General features: G+C 35.9%; 2 long non-coding RNA genes across 2 annotated transcripts; both read right to left on the reverse strand.

The window, feature by feature from the left end:
* Positions 1-520: 520 nt before the first annotated feature.
* Positions 521-5127, reverse strand: LOC140855425 (uncharacterized). Its single transcript, XR_012138357.1, has 3 exons — positions 2439-5127; positions 1249-1299; positions 521-1163 (listed from the first exon to the last, which is right to left on the reverse strand). It is a non-coding gene; the product is annotated as an uncharacterized lncRNA (long non-coding RNA).
* An 11568-nt stretch (positions 5128-16695) lies between these two features.
* LOC140855426 (uncharacterized) lies at positions 16696-19082 on the reverse strand. Its single transcript, XR_012138358.1, has 3 exons — positions 18276-19082; positions 17936-18174; positions 16696-17866 (listed from the first exon to the last, which is right to left on the reverse strand). It is a non-coding gene; the product is annotated as an uncharacterized lncRNA (long non-coding RNA).
* Positions 19083-23795: the final 4713 nt, after the last annotated feature.

The following is a 23795-nucleotide window of genomic DNA, read 5'->3' on the forward strand; positions in this document are numbered from 1 at the left end:
TTAAGTTAATAGAAATCCTAATGCAAGTAGAACTTATATTATGAGATTGAATAAGATTCAATCCTTATGTCTATTTAAAGGGACCTTCCCTAAGGTCCCTAAAGCATCAAAATCAACAGTCCCTCACACCAAAGGCTCTCCCCACGCCCTCTCTTCCTCTCCCTTTCTCTCCTCTTGGGTGTTCTATACACCCCTTCCTTAGGATGCGCATCCCAAGAAGTTCCATGTCCAAAGAAGTTTGGGTGCCTTTTTCTTGCTGGTTTCTAATATTTGGTAGCAGCACATAGTAAAAAAAAACTCTAGAGAAGAGAAGAAGAAGAAGATCAAGGAGAAAGATTAAGTGTTGATTGTGATCCAGGCTTCGTTCAGATTCAATAGGCTGAATTTTGGAGAACCAAAATTTAGATTAAAGAGGACTGTTCCAGACTGATCTTGATTGGATACTCATAGAGGCCGGACACTTGTACGGCTAAGAGAGAGCCTCTTTTCTTCCAGATCCAATTTTGAAAAAAGGGATTGCGAAACAGGTATGTGATTTGATCACAAATTTCAGCATATATTAATTTCAGTATATGAAATAGATCCATGTGGTTTTATATTTTTATGCATGCAAAATTCAGATCAAAATTATTTTAATCTTATTCTCCATCATGGTGTTTCGATAACTAAGTTTTGAAAACACATATGCATGCATCAAACCCCGAAGTCCAACACTATTAGCTTCATTATGCACCAAGACAGTATCAAATCGTGCCTACAGTAAGTCTTGTGGATAGCACAACAAACTTACTATGATTTCTGGCATAATACTGGCATTGCATGAAGGAAGGAATGGATAGTGTTCTTAACACTTCGCCATTATGACTTAATATAATTTAAATGAGGGACTTAGGTCTCATGCACATCCTAAACATATATTTATGCATCATATGCAATCTAAACTTTAATTCAAACAATCAGCATATAAGAAGAAATAAAGGAAAACTAATGGTTTATGGACTACTGAAAAATCATCCGAGCCACAGGATGATTTATGTGTCAAACCCTAGGTGCATTCTAGATTGATCCATCTCATGGTCAATCTTAATACGTCTTTGCTTTACAAATATCTGGTAGTCCAGTCTTCATCTTCATGAAGACTACCATGAATGCTCGATCTTTATCTGAAAATAGAAAGAAATAATTTTTATCTATTCTCAAATAATTTTTTTTATATATAAAAATCCTAATCAACAGTTGAGAACATACAAAAGAAAGATTCAGCTGATGTATCAGGGGCACCCAGCCTCTATCGCAACTCTACCAGATGCATTTATATAATTAGCCAATAGAAAAATATTCATATATATATCCATCACATGGATGTACCATAGTCCATAACCACTCAACATGTATTTTATAACAATTATAAAATATAATAACAAACTACTCATGTTATTTTAATTGTGATATCAGACACATGTCAATGGAGATGTTTAAATATATGGGCATAGGACCCATCTAGGGTTTTTGATTCAGATTCAACACTAGATCCAATTCTAATTTTAAGCCAATCATTTGTCATCCATTTGAGTTAAGTTGATCAATTCTTAGGTTAACCTAAATCAATTAGGTAAGCATAGATTCGGTCAACCATGACTCAAACCTTAATCGAATTAGACAAATGACAATTTGATTAACCTAAATTAAACATAAATTCTAATCAAATTAGAACTATAAATTTAATTTAATCTATAATCATTAATTCTAATCATATTAGATCAATGACTTATAGTTAAACAAATCCATCGATAAAAAATCCTAATCCATGTTTGAGGCATCCTTTCCATGATCCAATTTTTTTGGCTCCACACATATCTTGGACAACAATCAAGATGAAAGACCCACAATGATGAGTGTCCAATAACATGGTGGTCGATCATTGGATCTTAGGTAGATGCATCAAATACAAGAACCCTAAGTCTTGATAATGTACATCCATATGTATCATTCCAAGACCCTGCGCATCATCATGCACTGGATTCAAAATTCCATCTAAAATAAGATCTAATATTAAACTTGTCTTACAAGTCTAAAATTATGGAATTTTCATACTCAAGTTTGATCATGGATTGATTATTAACAAAAGATGCATCATAAACATCAACTAAACATCAATCAGAAGATCTGATTTGATATAGTTTGAACTGGATCTAATCCATATCACAATAATAACATGATATTTGATTGAATCAATCAAGAATGGCTCTGATACCACTGTTGGATTCTGATGATGCAGCAGAATATAAATTTCAAAAATTTTTATATATATTCAATAATTGCAAATAAAGTTTAATATTTAAACTAGACTACCGGAATATAAAACTCTAGGAATCCCTTGATAATTACAATCAAACAACATAAGCATGTAAATAAGCAAGGGATCAGATGTCATATACCAACATAAAGATGATGATCTGGTAACCTTGAGATCTCCATAAGACTCCAAAGTAGAAGCCCTATAACGGTGATCCACAAGGGATTGATCAGGATCCTTCCTAATTCGACGTAGTGCTGCAGCCTTCTTCATAAGTTCGCTGGTGATCGTCTTTCGTAAGAACGGGTTGCACCATCACTTGTATGCCTTCAAGACCTCCACTAGGACTACTCTAAAAATTATTTTTCAAATGATCTCATCACATAAAAATTAGATTTGATGTTCAAGATATGAACAACCTAATTTTAGGACAAGCATCTCATGCTTTCCATTTTCTTTTTTCCTTTCTTTCTATTTTTCTCTCCCTTTTTCTCTTATCTTTTTTCAGACTTTTTTCTCTCTTTTTTCTTTCATTCTCATGCCTATCCTCAGCTACAAATGGGACATTCAAGCTGATGTAGCACCCCCCCTTTAAATAGGAAAGAAGAGGCGCTAAATCACCTCCAAGGGATGCCAACTTTTGGCATCCCAACTTCTCCATGTGGTGAATTAAATCACCACAAAAATAAATGGCATGGGAAATTTTAAGAGCAGAAGGACTCTTCCTTCTCTGGTTCCATAAATTATGGTGTGTAAGAATTAAGAGTTTTGGGAGAAGAAATTTGTTTGGCACAAACACATCCCATGCGACATCCCATAGTTTCCCACAAAGATTAAATTCTTCTATATGGAAAGTAATGGGTGTGGAAGAGCCTTCAAGAAGAAGGACTCCACTTCTGCACCAACAAATCTCCAAATGCCATCAGATGGCGCATGGAATAAAGGGAACACATGGAAATAAAAGGGAGGAATTAAGAGTCTAAAATGAAATGGACTCTTCCATTTCATCGCCCAAAATAATGTGGCATCCAAATAAATTTTGGCATGGAGTTCCTTCTCAAAGAAGGACTCCTTCTCTTCTTCCATGCCCACATATCCCAAGGCATTATCTGATTGCGCACAAATTAATGGGATGTGTGGATATGGTAAGAAAATTAAGAGACTTTGTTAAGAAGGACTCTTCCTTCTTAACGTCAAAAATTAAATGGGTGACACATAATTTTGTGCGTGTGATATTGGCATGGAAGAGGTTGATTTCTTATGGAATTCTTTCATAGAAATCAGATCAGCCACCTAACAATTAGATGGTTCAAATCTAATCATATTAGGTTAAGGCAATAAGTCAAGGATTAGCACAAACATCTTTGCACTGAACCCAATTGGAAACTTGGTTAATTCATGTGCTAGCAATTCAATTAACCCATTGGATTTACAATAAATCCAAATACATTGGATCAAGATCTAATTCCTATTGTGTGTGACCCATTGGGTTCCATATCTAGCCAGCAGTGGATTTAAACTCATGATCTAATCCAATTAGGTCAGTCCAAAGGCATCAATTAATCAGAACACCTAATTAATTTTTGAATTAAATTTTTTTAATTCATGCAAGTTCACAAGTCAAAATTGACGTCTAGCAATGTGTCATGACTATCCAGAAGATATAAAATTTGATAGAAATATCAAAATTATCCTTCCGTGATGAGTTACCGTATAATTTAATCCTTCGATCACACAACATCCCAAAAAGGCCATGGGTATGAAATCATGTCAAACTTAAATACCTATCCATATGTATCTCGATCTAATGATGATGACTTGGTTGATGAACCAGTAGAAATATTTTTTACTGTTCATCTCTATCCTGACCAGAGACTCTCAGAGTCATCATCCTATAAGATCACATAGGATGTTCTCTCCTCCTACAAGGAGTGATCGATTTCTTGTTGACCACTCACAATCTCTATGTACACTTCACTGTACCCAGAATATCCCACACACATCTCAAAGTGGCGTGCTAGGGAATAAATCAAAGTAAGAATCCATATACACAAGATACCATAGTGATCTCAGGTCAAAGGATCACATGCACCACTCCCACTGGAGAACCATCTGTCGACATGCTGTAAGGCTCCATCAGATGTTCTTCCTGCGGGTCAGTTCAGTGAACTCATTCTCTAATAAGCACCTACATCCTTGTATTAGTGTCACCACACAAGTGATTGTGAGATCAGCCACCCTCTCCATAAGCATACATAGGATGTACCAATCTTATCGGTAACATCGATCTCCGACTCGATTATCCAACAATTGAAAATATTTTAGATTGAGACTATCAAGATTTTAGATCTCACTGGTATGATCTCATCATGGCCCTAAAAATTATTGCCCTAATCTATGGAGTTTATCATAATCATAAAAATATGATGTAGCAAATGATAAAACACAATCCCTCATAAATAAAATAACTAATGTCATGCAAATGAGCAGGAAGATAACACAAGAAAGTTTATATCGCATTCCTATGCGATGGCTTGTAGGGCACTATTCTTTCAATTGAATAATCTTCTTTTCTCTCAAGACACTCTTAGAGAAGAAGAAGAAAATTAGAGGATATTGATCTCTACGTTAGAGATCATGAGAAGAATCTTTTCTTCTCTTTTCTTTCTAAAACCAATGCACCAAATCTCTACACTAGAATGTAAAAATTTTTATCCAACTTTTGAACAAAGAGGAGAAGAAAAATCATGTCCAAACTAAAACAAAAGATTGGAGAGAGATTGTCGTAACAACCAACCTTTGATTGTTGGTAAGAAAGAAGGGATAACATCTAACTTACCTCACACCATGCATCTTCACGTTGTGCCCTTTCCCCTTGATTTTTCTCATGCACAAAATCTCTCCTTTTGGGCATCCAAAACTGATCCACATCAGGTCCTTCACGTCCCATAGGATCCCACATTTAAATAGGATGAGAGGATAGGGTTTTTAGGTAAGAGATAAAAGTCCAATTCACTTAGGACTCTTGCAATTTTTGTGCCGCCCAACACCAATCCTTTTTATGCCCAGGTTTCACATGGGAGAGAGAAGATTATGTGAGCTTCTTATATGCTAAATAAGAGAGGGGGCGTGGAAACATATTTGGCATCAATCACAAGTGGGCATGGGGCTTCATGATGGTGCAAGGAGAGGGAGGAGTTTTAAGATTTTAAGACTCTTCTTTGGGTGGCTGATTTAAACCAATTTAAACTCTAACCAATTCTAATCATATTAAAAATTGATTAGACCCAAATAGATAGAAATCCAAATCTTATTAGGAGTCCAAACTATTTAGATTAGATGTTACCTAATTAGAGAAGGTATCCTAGTTTCTATTTGGATTAAGAATTCTTCTCTTCATGGGTGTACTAAATTCTAATTAGATTAGGATTAAATTGAGTTTGACTCAAGCACCAAGAGAGAGTCCAAAGTCAAACTCAATTTGGATTAAATTAGATTAGGATTTAACTTAATCCTAATCTAATTAAGATTTAGTGCACTCATGAAGAAAAAAAATTTTAGTCCAAATAGAAATTCAAACCCTCTTTATTAAATCTTAATCTAATTAGAAATTAAGTCAAATCAAAATCCTAGTTCAATGAGAAATTATTTTTTTATACAATTTGGTTATCTCATAATCCAATTAGGCTCGATCAAATTAAGCCCATGTCAAGTCAAATTAAATTTAATTTAATTAGACTTGATGCAAGCTCCATAGCTCAATCAATTGAGCCAATTAGCAATCCAATTACTAATTAATCCTCTTATAACTCACTAACTTTTTAACGAGTTACTTTATTATAACTTTTGCATCGAATTAATCATCAATCAAATTGATAATTAAATCCTATCACGATTCATAATTATAATTCAACCATCTAATCAGTCAAAAATCTCTTTATGTGTGATCCCATAAATTCTATTCTATTTGGTAGTGAGATATATTGTGATCTCTATCACAATATCATCAAAACTCCTTTCAATGGGTTGGAACCATTCCAACTCTATCCATCAAGGATCATCGATCATCGAGATGATGTTCATGGGTCTCACAATCTATCAGTGATACTTAGCAGTATGTAGTGGCAATCCAGTAGAATAAAAGGTGATGAACCTCTAGGTACAGTTAATGTATGATATAGTCCCTCTATCGTGAGTCTCGACCAGATCGCAGGTCATGGATGAATCGTCAAATCTCATCATTGATCATATGATAGATTCAATCAGCTTGAGTTCATATGTGATTCTCATGAAAACTTTTTTCTATCAATCACACTGTTATGGCCATAAACTTAAAGACTAAGCTTCTTAAATTTTATAAGACTACTTCCTTCTACTAGGGTCGATAGATTTCATCTTGATGCACACCCCACTTCTACAGTGGATCAACTATCGCCAACATCCACTACAAAGGCTCATTGAGATCCATGTTTATGTGTCAATCAAACTCCAGCAGTCTCACTATGAGTAGTAGTACCATCTCAGATCAAAAGACCAGTCACACCACTATAGTATCGAGAAAGTCACTAACAAGTGAGCAGACATCCACTGACTTCTCGTGTTGATCACGCTCAGTGCTAGTTGTTCTCTAACAACCACCTGCACTCTTGCTCCAATGTCACTACACCACAGACTTGAGACTCATCTATCCAAAGAAAGCGATCCGTGCACTGATCTATCTTGATCAATCACCATCCCTATGTGATTCTATGACCAGGAGTAATTTAGAAATTAACCATCAATGATATATGTCTCAAATTCTCAACTCTTTGAGAATATATGTCATCATCTTGTTAATTTCTTGGATGATTCATGGACACATAAAACATGAATGATAATATAAATGCCCATAAAGTGCAAAAATATATCCTAGAAATATGATATGCGTCAGTCAAGATTGACTTCTAGGGTATACATCCAACACAACCAACACATATGGCACACAACGACCTACACTTAATATCATTATTATTCTAATAATAGCATATCGTTTGGTCATGAACCAGTTTAAAGATTATACGATAAATCTTCCTTTATCGATCAAAGTAATCCTAAAGACTTCATCACAACACAAGAGTTCGTTAGAAGATGTTATCTTGTGATGAAAAAGGCTAAATAACTTTTATTATTTGATCAATTATTATATATTTATAATTAGCATAATCGTCAAATGATTGGCTTTAGGACATAATTTTCAACATATTCGATTCTTGGTTATGGGTATTTTTGCAATCAGCTAATTACATTTTCTCAAGTAAAGGTATCCACCTTTTATGACAACATCAAATTTTTTTTCTAATAATTGACCAAGACTCAAGATATTTGTTTTCATATTAGGTACATAGTAAACATTAGGAATGAACTGTTGAGAACCATCCTTGAGTTGAATTAAGATTTTACCTATCCCTTTTATTTAAACTTTTGAGGCATCACCAAAAAAAACATTGCCTTCCACTATCTCATCTAACTCTTTGAAGATGTGTTTGTACCTGCACATATGATTGCTTGCACCGATATCCAAGTACCATATGTTCTCATTAGAGGCTACTAGTAGTAGCATACCATCTTCTCCTTCCTCCTTTGCATAGTTGACCTTCTCATACACTTGGTTATTCTCATTATGGTAACATTCTGAGGAGTAATGACCATATTTACCATAAATATAATATTTAATTTTATTTTTGTCATACCAACATCCTCCTCTTGAGAAACCTCCTTGCCCTCTTCCGCCAGAAGAACCTTGTGTGCTTTCTTCATTAGATGGAACTCCTGGGCTTCCTCTTCCTCTGTCACATCCAAAGGAACCTCATCCTCATCCACAGCCTCATCCATGACCATATCCATAGGTATAACCATGACCGTGATTTATCTGACTGCTTTCACTAGTTGTGCTATCTTTCTTCTCATTAATGGTGAGCTTGCACTTTAGGCTTGCTCCAAAGGTTCTTCTTTCCGCATCAAAATCCCCTACTCATGGATTTATAGAGCACCCATGAGTTCATCAACTGTTATAATGTCCATATCTTTAGATTCTTCAATTGTAGCCACAACATAATCAAACTTCTGATCCAAGGATCTGAGGATCTTCTCCATCACATACTTGTCCTCCACATTTTCGTCATTTCTTCTCATTTGGTTTACATTAGAAAGAACCTTTGTGAAGTAATCCGAGATGGATTCTCTTTTCTTCACCTTCAAAGTCTCGAACTCGCCTCTCAATATTTAGAGGCGCACCTTCTTCACTTTCTCAATGCCCTTATGAGCGTTCTTGAGGATCTCCCAAGCTTGTTTCGAGTTGGTGGCACAGACAACCTTCTCGAATCCGGCTTCATCTAGCCCTTGATAGATGAAATCAAAGGCCTTCTTGTCTTTCTTCCTTTGTTCGACAAGCACCATTCTTTGTGCCACCATTTGTCCGTGGTCATCTTGGGGTTCTTCATATCCCTTCTCAACAATCTTCCAAATATCTTGAGAGCCTAGCAATACCTTCATCTGGATGTTCCAGTTCTCATAGTTGGTGGTGGTGAGTCGTGGAATGGAGAATTGCATGCCGTTGGATATTTTTTCAACCTCCACACTCTGATACCACTTTGATAGAGTATGCAACGGTGGTGGACCACCCAACAAGAGTATGAAAAAATATTTTTTACTATATAAAATAATGGAGGAGGACAACTTTTCTCACAAGTCCTCTCTTTTCCTTTTCTTCACTTCACCATCCATTCTTCTTCACAACAACCACCTATTTATAGGTATAAGAAGTGATCTTTTGACTCCTCTAATAAATTTATCATTATGCAACAGGTGTGATCTTTAGACTTCTCATGTGACTCTTGGATTTTCTATGTGATCCTTAAGTTTTCAATGTGACTCTTGATTTTTTGCCACTATAATTAAATTTACAAAATTCAGCATGACTTTTCGATTTCTTCGACACAATTAAGTTTATTTTTTCCAACAAGGACCACTCAATTTATTAGCGACTTCAAACTTTTGCATTGCAACCAAATAGTCCGTCGGAAAAATTATAAAGAATAATAAAGGATGCTAGTAGAAAGTGCCTTTCATCTTCATATAGATGGCTCATGAGAAGATGGGCCCAATGGTTGATTCATATCAGGCGCAAGACACCTTGCACCACACTTCATGATAGGTATACACACCTGCCTCACACCAGAAAAATTTTCACCACCTTTCTGGTGAACGTGGTGTTGCAGCTAATCCACACCATTGCATGGATTTGATGCTTATTGCTTGATTGGAATGGTTATCTGAAGCTTTGTATTTCTTTCTAGTCAGGTCAGCCCTGAGCTTTATGGAGACAACAGCCCCATGCTGTTCACCTACTGGACGGTAAAATCTCTCCCTTAAATCTTCTCTCGAAGCTTGCAATGTACACTTGTATTATATACTAATATATTAATGTTTATGGATCATAGTCTCTGACGTTTAGCTTAAAAAAAGATCCATTGTTGCTAATTTATCAGGGTTGTGTCCACCAAGAAGGAGATCATTAAGCCACCTTCGATGGGGCACATCACCGAAGACTTCAAAAATAATATACATGTTAACAGTAGCCGTAATAATGAATTCACGCCTTATTCTTATGATGCTGCAGAGTGACGCATATCAGGCGACAGGGTGCTACAACCTTCCATGCTCAGGGTTTGTGCAGACCAACAGCAGGATAGCCATTGGAGCAGCTATATCACCGGTATCATCATATGGAGGTGGCCAATATGATATCACCATTCCCACATGGAAGGTACAACTCTCAAGCTTTCCTAAGCAATCTATTTAAACATTCAAGCTCAAAGCTAGGGCAGTATCAGGTCGGATTTGGATCTGTTCAACCACCATACTCCAGTACGTATGAAGTCTGGCCGGCTTGATGCTAACTTGACCCACCCAGCACTAGCAGGTTATTGTGGCAGTGTTTCTATATCCAAGCATGCCAATGCATTGGATCCCTCCGACGTGCACCTACCCCACTTACTAATGCTCTTACTCAGGCCTTGTCTCCTATGTATCATCAATGCCACAATTTTAACCACAATAACACAAGAGGTCATTTAGTCGCAAACCGCAACCACCCAACCATTGCTAAGCATTTAGTTCATGTCCAATGGTCCATTTTCTTGATGAAATGTCCATGGTCCATTGACAAATTAAATACCTAGCTATCAGTACCTGTGTCTACATTGTGATCAAGTCTTCCTACAGAGCTAGAATATCTATCTTCTTCTTTTGTTTTTTCATTTTTTTTTTTTTTTTTTTTTTGAGGTTAAGCAAGAATATACATCATGTAGCCAGCCACATTTAGCGGTTTTGATAACGTAAATTTCAGGATCCAAAGCTTGGAAATTGGTGGATGAGCTTCGGAGACAACATGCTGGTCGAACAATTACTTGATAACAGGCTTTAGGTCTTGAATTCTTTAATACCCCATCTTGCCCTGTACGTCTGATAACCATGCTTGTCGAACAATTTGGGCATCATGTATCAGCAGAGTTTTTTCCTCACCCAACAGAGTATCTTTTTTCTCGAGTTTGGAAGAAAATGTCACAGTTTCTTTTCTATGGGAACTTGGAAATGTTCATGAAGTGCGGTTCACACTATCCATAATTAATTAAGCTAGCTCAATGGTATCCAATTCATTAAATGTCAGCATAAGTTTCTGAGCCTGTTCGCTGTCAGCCAAAGATAACGCACAGTGAGAAGTCAAACTCAAAGGCAGGGGATGGTTGGGACGTGGAAGGTGCACCAACCAACGCGATTAATACAAATGGAATCGGAGTGAATGGGAGATTAATAGGATACTACTTTTTGCTGCACGCTGGCAAGCAACAGATGCTGTCAGCTTGTCAGACTTGGTTTAAACAATGGCAAATTACGTTGATGTGAATATGTGTATTGAATGGATAAAATAAGATGAGAAATCAGCAACCACTGGCGATGAAAAATACAGTTTTATCTGACTGGATCTGACCAGGATTATGGGTTCGATATTACTTTTGCTTCAAGAGGGCATGAGCGGACCAGCAACATTAAAGTCATGTGTGCCAAGTGAAAGAGAATTAATAGTAGGAAGGGACATGCTAGGTTCGGAAATAGAAACAGAATTAAATCCAAATGTATTAAAATAATAATTGAAATAATTATATTTTTTGATATATTTGATTGATGATCGAAATCAGAATAGAATTTGAATAGCAAAAAGAATAGAATTTGATTCGAAGGCATTTGAGTATTCCAACTTCCTCTAACCAAATATTAAGACGCTTTTGCTTTGAAAATCTCTGCAGGAGATACTCAGATGGTCTATATATACATGTGCTAGGTGTCTCTACGAAAGATAAATTAAAAATTAGAAAAAAAAACTTTCTACTAAGAAGAACCTTGGATGACAACTAGATGATTGATTGGGCAGGTATAATTCAGTTGATGCAATGTCAAAGTCTGAAGTATGAGATTCATAACAAATCAGAACAAAAACGCTTCTAGGATTTGGACTTTCGAGGTTTAATGCTTAGAGTAAGATTTGGGCAGCTACGTTTCAGAATCTACAGCTTCACTTCTTTGACCATATTTTTAAGAAGCAGAACATGCATCAGGGTGTCCTGTTTCTGGCAAGGCAGGAGACTGGTGGTGTCTGACGAAATGAGAAAGAGTGTCCAATATATACCAATAATAATAAAAAAAAAAAAGTTGTCCCATGTATGCATAGACTCACTTCATATCATATGTTAAAAGTGATGAACTAGAAGCAGAGAACATGAATATATTTGCACTTGGAATATCATCCAAAAAAAAAAAATCTTTGCACTTGGATTGCCAGCAGCAGTTGAACAGATTCCGTGTATCTGACGATTCCAGGGGATATTGTACAGGTTATCAACTTTGAATAAAATTGCCCAACTATATGGTTGTGAGAATATGATCACATTGCGGATCTATCTTTAAGCTTGAAACTGGGTCATTTACTAGAATATTTTTTTCTAACACAACATGTCTTTACTCTAAAGTGCTGATGGTTCCCAGTGATTTCTGGATAATATATATTATGAGGGTCTGCCTGATTCTAAAGTAACCACAGACTTTGGATGTTTTCTGAGATATCATGGTAGAGATTAATCAAGAATTTCGGTGGCAGTTACTTAGTTCAAGATGCTTCCCAATCGTATACTTAGCACATAGCTAATTTTGGGAGTTAGCAAGATTATTTTCTTATTTGATTTATATTCAAAATACCAGCTAGAGAAACCTTGCCTATCATGTCTTGCAGGGTGCAAGTCCTGCCATAAATGCAATTATTTTTCTTGATGTGTTTCTTTCTGAAGACTGTGCGAATTGTAGATCTCTTCATTCGTATGCCAGCAATCTCGATGTTAGGCTCACCTTCTTCAAGCCAAGAGTAATAAGATAATTCTAAGAAACCAATTTGCTTAACACAGGCACTTTGGAACTGTTTTGTGGAGAACCAAGAATGTACTTGTAATTAGAGCAGATTACGGAGAGAGCCTCCACCGAAACTATATTAATTTTTAGTTGGGCTTCGGGTTGAGCTTATTTAAAATTTGATATTTTCTGTGCTTAAACTTGGCCCATGATCAGCTTTACTGATAACCATCTTGGGGAGTAACACCACTCTCAACTCAATGGCCACCTAGATTGTTGAGATTCTCATTCAATACAGCTTGATCAGGCATGCTGCATTTGCTGCTCATACTGCAGCTAGTGGACTTTTTTTTTTTTTTTTTGATGTGTATAAAGAATAATATTCATGTAGCCAATGAAAATGCTAACCATGTCCCAACGTCACTAGCCACCTTGTGTCGTTTATTAAATGTAGCAAACTCAATGAACAGGTGAAAATTTAAGTATTACATTTTCCATGCATGTACTAAAAAAAAAAAGAAGAGTACTACATTTTCCATGGAATTATCATCACCAACGGTTTCATTTTATATCTCTTATCTAGGTGAAATTATGACAAGAACGAATGTGGAGTGTGATATTAAGATATCATTATTAGCTAGTTCACGTGGAAATTCTCCTTGATTAATTAGGAATGTCATATAGGAATCTTGTGGCATGCATGATTGGTGAGTGAAGAATCGCATCTTGACTGTGGGTCTCTCTCTCTCTCTCTCTTTTTTCTGTTCCCTGTCATTTGGCTGTCTGATGTGCAGCTTGGCATCCTGGCCTAATTACTGCATCAGTCCCTGTGGACTTAAAATGAAGGTTGGCAGACATTGTATCATGGACATGCTAGATACATAAATGGTGATCAGCTATAGCAATGGGAGAGAACCCGATTAGTACTCATGACTGTACCAAATATACATCTTTCAAATATCATTTCATCAGAGATAGTAGGAGATAAGCTTAAGATGAATTCTTGTATCTTAAGTGTGTCAGTAGGAGAGGTAGGGGAAGTGCATTAAGGGGAAATGTTGCAGAGTAATGCACTTTCCAAGTCTTAGGGTCCAAAAAAAAAAAAAAAGGAACAAGGCGCGGGGGGGGGGTGTTGTTGTCTTTTAGGGTCAAAACAGATTGTGAGCCCAAGTCTAAATCGTGGAAGTTTCACATATTTGCTTCTCACCTCCTCAACCTCAAATCACCCAAATCATTCCAGCAGGCTTGTGGTGGGATAAGGCCGCAACGAACCTCTGGAAGGGGTATACGCGCATCTCGGCATAAAAGTTTGTGCCAGGGTCTTTGAATAGTAGGTCGCCTCCCCTGTAAAGACCAAGTTTTTGGAAACAAAACTTCCGTTCGTTTGAGAACGAGCTCGTCTCTCTATTCCTAGCTATTCCTCCTATTCTTCTATTCTCTGTTCTTTTCAAATAAGATTTCCTTGTTCCTTCTACCAATAGTCTCTCCATTCCATCCCTTCGAAAGTTAAATAATTAAATAGTGAAATTTTTTGTACACCACCCTGTAGAAAATTTGATATGGAGCACACCTTTTCGCCCTACTGGATCATGTAGCCATCGCTTTCCAATGCGTATTTAATGCCTATTTAATACTAGCAGTTCTATTTTTTTCGTTTGAAATTTTAAATGACGAAAATATTCCTTTCCTTCTAAAAAAAAATTATGACATCCTATGACGATATTGTGGCATCCTACATTGAAATTGACTTTTTGCATAGGATGCCATAATTTTTTCACAGGATGTCATAAAAATGGAAGAATATTTTCGTCATTGAAAAATTTTTTAATGACGAAAATGTCCTTCTATTTTTATGATATCTTGTAAAAAAATTATGACATCCTGTGCAGAAAATTATAATTTCAATGCAGGATGCCATGATATCGGCATAAGATGTCATAATTTTTTGAAAAAAAAGAGATATTTTCATCATTCAAAATTTTAAATAAAAAAGTAGAATTGTGGATATTAAATGCACATTGGGAAGCGGTGACTACGTGGTCCAATAGGATAAAGTGGTGTGCTCCATGTCAGATTTTCTGTACTACGGATGGTGCACAAAGAATTTCTCTTCATAAATAACTATTCCATTAGGCCTGCCCAATATTCTTCTCCATATTCTACAATAGGCAAATTCTTTGTGCACCGCAGGTCGTGTAAAAAATCCGACGTGGAGCGCACCGTCTTGTCCGATTAGTCCACGTAATCATTACTTTCCAATGCGCATTTAATGACTGTAGATTGGCTTTTTTCTTTGCAAATTTTGTATGATGAAAATATCTCTGTTCTTTGGTAAAATTATAATATCCTATGTCTATATTATGACATCCTGCATTCAGAAAGTCATAATTTTTATCCACGAGATGTTATAATTTTTTTCAAAGAATAGGAACATTTTCGTCATTCAAAATTTTCAAATGAAAAAGTAAAACTGCAAGCATTAAATACATATTTGATTGGATAAAAATACCCCTTCTATATTATGATATCTGAACCATATTATGACATCTTGTGCTACATAGCAAATAGATAAACCTATTCTAATAATCTTTAGTATGCCTTCCCAACTAATAGGGAGATGTGCCTTAGGTGTTTTGAGAAAGCAATCAAGCGAGTTTAGGGTAGGTGGTTCAGGTCATGGACTCGTGATAGGCTAGTTTAGTGGATAAAGAATCTTCCCTTACTTCTTGGGCAGATTGCTTTGATAAGAGTCAAATCCTTCTATTTTATTAGCTTGCACTCTTTCATTACTAAGCAAGTCAAGTGGCTTTAGAGATACAGGCATTCTATCTTTGTCTTTTGTTCAATCGGTTACGCCACAGAATATCATACTTTTTTCTAAAGGACATGAGTATTTTCATCATACAAAATTTTTAAACAAAAAAATCGATCTGCAAGAATTGAATGCGTGTTGAAAAATAGTGACTATATGGACCAATCGAACAAAATGGTGTGCTCCACATCGAATTTTTTACACCGTTTGCAGTGCACAAAGAATTTCTCTTCTACAATATGGATATAAGCAAGTGAAAGCTTCTTGCTACTTCGGATGGCATCTTCAAGGGTTGGTATCATGAGCAGCATTAAGATTACATTTGGAAGTTTGGAGTTAGACTATTTATATGTGATGGATATATCATTAATCCTTTAGGGAGGGAACAGCATATCCCCTCATGGTTTCACTGGTTTCAAATCCAATTATTAATGTAGGTTACATGATTTTTTTTTTTGAGAAAAGGAAGATTAGTGGGAACATCCAACTGCTCACTATAAATTTATTCAGAGGCAGAAGAAAGGATTTGCACGAGCACTATAAGAAATTTGATTTTTTACGATAAAATTTTTTCATCATTAAAAGTCAGAATTTCATCGCCAAAACTATTAGTGACGAAAGATTTTGTCGCTAAAAATTTATCGAGAAAACCTCATAACAAAAGACTTTAGCAACGAAAAAACTATTCAACCATGATGCAAAAACTATTCGACTATGACAGAATGAAAATTTAGCATTAGCGATGAAAAAAAAATTCATTGCTAAAAGATAGCAATGAAATAGTTTATTTTGTCACTGATACTTGCGACAAAAAAAAAAATTTCACTAATTTTTGCGATGAAAAAATTTCATCGCTATTTCTTACGATGAAATTTAATTTCATCGCCAAAAACTATTTTTGGTGATGAAAATTAATTTCATCATGAAAAACTATTTTTCGCTATGAAATATTTTTTGTCGTGAAAAACTATTTCTTTTTTGCTAATTTTGTCAAAACCAACTGTTTAAATATAGAAAATATTCCAAACAACCTGTTCAAATATAGATAATATTTCAAAAAAATACTACATACTAAATATGTTTAATACACTACCATATCAAACAAAACATAATATATATACAAACCATATCCATCAGATCCATACATAACTAAGTTTCATATTTGTCATTAATAGATATAAAAATATGAGTTCACAAGTTCATACACCATTTAAAATACAAAAATCTACAAACTATGCATCTTCAAAGTCATTAGCCTCGTTATCTTCTCCAGGCGTCGATCCCTGACCCGATGTATGTCTCGACGGCTGTGCAGAGGTGGCATCTTATGGCTGTAGATTTGCTAACTTAGAGGTATCAATATCAAGCCATCCCGTCATCACTGCCACTTTCTCTCAAGCATTTGGCTACGATTCATCCAGTAATTAATTTGATCCGACATCGAGCTCATTGATATCCTGACTATCTCTGGCATCGGGGCATCATCAGACCATTCAGATTGGTCAAACAATGAACTGCAAGATGATTTCTTCAAGGAATGCATACTGTGCCCAGACCCTATCTGCCGCTCAAGGATTGCATCTAGGATTGCATCGTCAGTCATGAAACAAATGGACAATGATCTAGCATCGCCATTAGACCCACCCTCCTTAATCACCTGCTCTCTCAAATGTAATATTTTTTTTCTTCATAATAAACCAAATAATTCCATCAGTTTGTTTTGGAGGCTTTAAAAGCATTCAAAATATAGTATAATACTTATATGACGTATTCTCGGTCACAAATTGATCGCTTTTGTTTTGATAGATATTTTCATAGACGTCGACCCTAGATAGTCCCTATTCAAACAAATGAAAAGGAGAAAAAGAACATCAAAGTAATTTATATATTCAATAAGAACTTATAGCATGTAACTGTAAATACAGTTACGTACCATCCTCTTCATTTCTTACGCAAAGGATGCACTCTCTTGCATGTGAATGGAATCAATCTTACTCCTATTCACCTTGTTTGCCTTCGATCGTTGCTCAAAAATATGTATAGTTATAGCCGAAAAAAAAGAATAACAATATCAAAATAATTTGAAATATTAAACATACCTTAAATATCTCGTTCTCGAAATCCTCATACAACTACCGCCAATCATCACTAGACTCGGCCTAGTTTCTATAAGGCAGGATCACAGGGTCAATCCCCTTCGCTCGCAGATCATTGTAGTATATATGAAGCCTACATCACTGATCCTTGTACTTGTTTGCAGCCATTTTTAGGATATACGTTGTCACTTCTTCATCGGTGCAATCCTCAAACATAATGATATCCTGCACATGTGAACATTCATCGTAATATGAAAATACAATAAATCTCATAGGAAATACATATTAACTCACCTTGATGTAAGAGATAAGGGCATCACAAAATTGAGAGGTGACATGCTTGAAACTTTCGACGGCCCAAAAAAAATGATTCCACATGAATAGGCTGATCTCATTGGTGACTATACTCGTCTCTATACCAACCGGATGACCCCAAAATAACTATACTTTTGGCTTTTTATTGTGGATATGCATGTATTTCTCAAAGACTAGACCCCTACTATGACCATGCACCGTGCATCGCTACTGTGTGCCTACACATAAAAATTCATGAAATAAACATATATCATCTATTAATAGATGTATATAATAAACAAATAATGTACATAATTTATAAATATGATAAGAGGTATACCTGCAAAAAAATGATGCTGCAGAGCCATGACCTCTTGCTGGACTGGCTCCGACTGAGCACTAGCCTACTTCGTGGACTCAGGTGGCTGAGTCTCATCCAAGTGCTCTGACTCATCATGTAGAAGGCTAAAATGAGGGTGTGTGTCATCAAGTGGGGCTCGACGTCTATCCTACGAATGTCCACACCCAGGATCAGTCATGATACTATAATGGTTAACATAATTTGAATAAGCACATAATAATAAAACTGAAATACTATATGTAACAAAAAAATTAATTAAATTACTTCATCATATTAATTATTATTCTCAGAATCTAAACTCGTATCCATATAGTCATTCTCAATAGGACTTGTAGAAGGTGTCGAGCCAAAAATGTTATCATCATCGTCGTTGATGAAGTCATCATCCATCAATAATTGTGACCCCAAATTATTGTTGGCTTGTGCCCATACCGATATTCCAACAATAGGAACATCCTGAAGTTCACAATCATCACATTGCAATTGTCCTATGTCAACCGTATTATCTGTCACTAATATGTTATCTGGTACTTGCATTTGATATGCTTCGCTTTCAATAGTTGCACAGACTTTATTCTCAAGACCTTCATCATCTGAATATGTGAAAAGTGCGGGATCGAATAAATATCTATGTTGAGCCCTTATTGCGACAACACTCTTGTATTCTCGCATCTCCCTATCCAACAAAGTGTTGATTGATATACATACATAATAAGTTTTACAATAATGAATAATAAATTTTATAATATCATGCAATTATCTTTCAATTGGGTACATCCATCTAGTGTGTACTGGTCCACCCAGTCTAGCCTCATGTGGAAGATGAACCGAAAGATGCACCATGATATCAAAGAAGGTAGGGGGAATATCATCTCTAGCTTATAGAGAGTAATGATAATCTTCTTCTCTAATACATTGCTTTGACTTCGTCTCAACATCTTCACACAAAAGTTTCGAAAATAAATTTTCAGATCAAGTAACAGATCACACACATTATTTGGTAAGAATCCACACAAGCCAACTAGGAGCACATGTTGTAGAAGTACATGGCAATCATGACTTTTCATCTCGATGATCTTCCTATCTTTCAATTTGATGCATCGTTTTATACTTGAGGCGTATCCATCGGGAAACCTCACTGATCTCAAATATGTGAGAAATTAATTTCTCTCATTTTGGTTCAGTACATAACATGCCAATGGCTTGACAAGTCTATCCCCCTATCGAATCAAATGTAATTCCTTCCTAATCCGCATGTCCTCCAAGTCAAGATGAGACTTCACAGTATCCTTTGTTCTTCCTTCAATATTGAAGATGGTGTAGAATACATTGTCAAATATATTTTTTTCAATGAGCATGATGTCAAAATTGCATCGAAGGAGAAGCATTTTTCAATATGGAAGATCGAACAACTTGCTCATTTTTCTCCAATTTTCAGTACTAGTTCGTATGCCTGGCTGGACCCTTACCAAGTACGATATCTTATGGGTCGGGTGGTTAATTTAAAATGTCATCCATAGATCAGAACCTTGGTCGGGTTCGTTATTCATGCTTGCCATTGAACTTAAGACTTCTCCTCCATCTATGATCATCCGACAAGAAATATCAATGGCTGGTGAAACAAATCTTTTCGTAAATATGATTCGATGTAATGTCATCGTTACAAGTTGGACATACTTTATATCCTTTCGTGCATCACCCAAAAACATCGCCATATGCAAAAAAATCGTTAACTGTCCAAAGCAGTGCTACATGCATGCAAAAGATGCCTCTTGCAACTGAAGGAAAGCGTGGCGGTTTGGTGCATGCATTTTTAAAATTTTACAGTGGAACATACATAGATGAAATAATTTAATCTACAATGCAAGCATAGATTAAATCTAAAACTATCATACAGGATCTATGATATGAACTAATATGCAGTATGTAAACCTGAAATCTAAAATTCAGCAAGTATAGATCATATCTAAATTATATTTAGATCATATCTAAATATGAATTGAGTTCAAAACTCTATACCTGAACATCGATAGCAGATCACCGCATCCAAAATTTATGATAATTGATTCTTCATAATACTCAACTACCGCACACGCATCCAGCCTCTACAGGTATCCACATGAAGCCCTTATGCTGATCGATCTTTTCGGGAGTGCTAGCTCGCAAAGATGTCATGCTTTGGCTGATCCAAGAAAAATATAAAGAAGATGAAGAATAAAAAGATTCTCTCTTTTTCTTTCTGGATCCATGCATCAGATCTCTACGATAGAAATCAAGAGAAGATCCTTTCTTCTCAATTAATTATTTTTAAATTCTTTTATTAATAAAATTGATCATAAAATTGATCATTAATTATTTTTATTTTTTAATTAATTTATTGATCGTAAAATCGATCGCTAATTTTGTTAAAATATTTTTTATTTATAAAATCAATCACAAAATCAGTCGTTAATTATTTTTAAATTTTTTAATTAAGAAATTGATCATAAAATCAGTTATAATTTATTTTTATAATATTTTAATTTTCAAAATCGATCGTTAAATTTTTATTTTATATTTTTATATTTTATATTATATTATTTTTATTTTTATATTATTATTTAAAATAAAATTCTGTCACAGTCCATGGAGTGAGGTGTGGACCAGCGTCGATTCCCCTAGGTTTCTCATAGTCCAATGTGGATGAAGGTATTTCACATCCGTTTCTCGCAGCTCATGATGAGGGGAGGCCGTCATGGGTAGGCCGACAAGGGGAGGCCATCATGGGCAGTCATCGGGGAGGAGAGAGGGGGCCGTCGCGGGCAAACTGGTGTGGGGAGGCTGAAGGGGAGGGGGGACCATCATGGGTGGACCAACGAGGGGAGGCCATCACGGGCGGTCGTCGGGAAGGGGAGGGGGGCTGTTGCGGGTTAGCCGATGGGGGGAGATCATCACGAGCAGTCGTCGGGGAGGAGAGGGCAGGCCATCACCAATGGGCCAGGGATGGGAAGAGGGGGTTCGGGCATCGGGGAGGGGAGGGAGAGCCATCGTGGGCCGACCGACGAGGGAGGTTGTTGCAGGCAAGCCGTCGTGGGCGAGCCAATGAGGGGAGGCCGTCGCGAGTAGTTTCGAGGAGGAGAGAGGGGGCCGTCGCGAGCGGACAGGCGAGGGGAGGCCAAAGGGAAGTCCTGGCCATCGTGAGCGGTCATCAGGGAGGGAAAGAGGGGCTTTGGGTGCAGAAGAGGGGAAGAGGGGAAAAGGCCGGGGTGGGAGGGGAAGCAGGTGGGTGAAATCAGTAAACACATTATAAAGGAGGGGAAGCAGGTGGGTTATAAAAAAAATTATTTTTTTTTAAATTTAAATTTATGATCTATTTTTCAATTACAAAATATTAAAAAAAATTACGATCAAAAAATCGATCGCAAACTTAATTATAGAATAAAAAAAATTCAAAAATTTTGCGATTGATTTTCAATCGCAAAATTAATATTTTATAACCAAAAAATTGATCGTAAACTTATTTATAGATTAAAAAATAATTCAAAAATTTTGCCATCAATTTTTCAGTCATAAATTTTTAATATTTCATAAATAATAAATTTTATGATCAAAAAATCGATCGTAAATTTTTTAAGCTATTTTTTAATCTATAAATAAGTTTGCAATCAATTTTTTGGTCGCAAAATTTTTTTAAAATTTTACAACTGAAAAATTGATAGCAAAATATTTTAATTATTTTTTTAGTTATATATATTTACAATCAATTTTTTAATTATAAAATATTAAAAAATTTACAATCAAAAAATCAGTTACAAAATATTTGAATTATTTTTTTAACCTATAAATAATTTTACGATCGATTTTTCGATTGCAAAATTAATATTTTGTGATCGAAAAATTGATCACAAACTTATGTATAGATTAAAAAAATAATTCAAAAATTTTACGATTGATTTTTTGGTTATAAAATTTTTTAATATTTTGCAACCGAAAAATCAATTGCAAATATATTTAACAACAGGATATTAATTTTTTTCTATTTTTCTCGAAATATGGTATAAGTTTAAAATTTAAAGTTCATCTTCATCATCTATTATCTAAATAATTATCGTTAGAGCATTGTCATAAAAGACCGCCTCGATCCGATAGTCCTAGCTATGTCAATCAATAAAATTCGATTTCGACGGTCACGAAAGATCGTGTGATGATCTTATAAGATCATCGATGGATCTGAAAATTTACAATGATGATTTTAGTGATATTTGTAGTATACTATCAAAATTTCATTTCAATTGAATATTATTATTATAGTCAATTCAGCACGAGATGATCTGGATCGTTAAATGAAGAACGAGTGATTAAAAGACCAAACGGCATTCGATTATAAAGTGATTTTTTAAATCAATAATTTTTGCTACTACTTTGATTGTTTATATGGTGGTGATCGTAAAATTCAAACCACGCATATATAAACCACCAGTCTTCTCTTTTAAGCCCTACAATTGATTTATAAAAAAAACTTCATCCCTCTACGCAATCTAGCTGCCTTGAAAAATTTCCCTAGGTCGCCATTGGGTTCTCCCGCCGATTCGGCCTGGAGACCTCGCCCGAAACAAAGGTAATAGATGCTTAATCTCTCCTCCCTACTTTCTCACCATCCTAAGGTTGCCATTGCCGGCCGGATCAGGATCGACTGGCTGCCGGATTTGGTTGAACAGGGCCTCCCTTATCTTCATTTTCTTCTTCTTCCCGTCCAGCCGACCACCGTCATCGCGGGCCATTGCTACAGCCTCCAACATTGAGGGGTTGCCATGTGTCGCCGGCCTTGTCCTTTGAGAAGGGAGAGATGAGCTCTCCCCCGTTTTAAGGGAGAAGAAAGTATTTTTTTCTCTAATCTGTCTCTTGCTCTCTCTTCTTCACTCTTTGTCTCTCCACTCGTTATCCTGGTAATTGGTAAAGCTCTCTCTTTAATGGCTATCACAGTACCACTTCGTTATCCCAATAACAAAAGGTGGTGCAGTTGCACTGTTTTCCCTGGAAAAGGTCATTTTAAGACAACAATGAAGCAGTAAATATTTCATTGAAATATTATGCTTTTTTTTGGAAAATCAACTGGATGTTCGTAATAATTGACAAGTGTTTTTTAACGAGAGACAAGTAGAAATAGTTCCTCTGGTTGAAGTTAAGAGCTGCCTTTATGGTAAAAAAAGGTAATCTGATGGGTCATTTCTTGAGATGATCTAATGAAGCCTATGGATGGGAAAGGTAATTAGAGGCTTTAAGCCCTCGTTCTCACAAGAATGGTCCGCCCCAGCGGAAAGCGCCTCCACTTCAGCGAGCAACTTGCATGTGGATTTTCTCTGAAAGAACTTATGGAGCAGGATGATGTAGTGACAAAAGTGTCTGGAAAGTCCTTGCAATGGAATTCTTGATACTGAATCCAGCTACGTGCGGCCCAGCTTAATTGTTATGCTCCCTTTCTTCTTCAGATAAATGCGTAAGCTTAGATTGAAGATGTTG

The sequence above is a fragment of the Elaeis guineensis genome, chromosome 2 (genome assembly GCF_000442705.2).
Source record: "Elaeis guineensis isolate ETL-2024a chromosome 2, EG11, whole genome shotgun sequence".
Taxonomy (NCBI): domain Eukaryota; kingdom Viridiplantae; phylum Streptophyta; class Magnoliopsida; order Arecales; family Arecaceae; genus Elaeis; species Elaeis guineensis.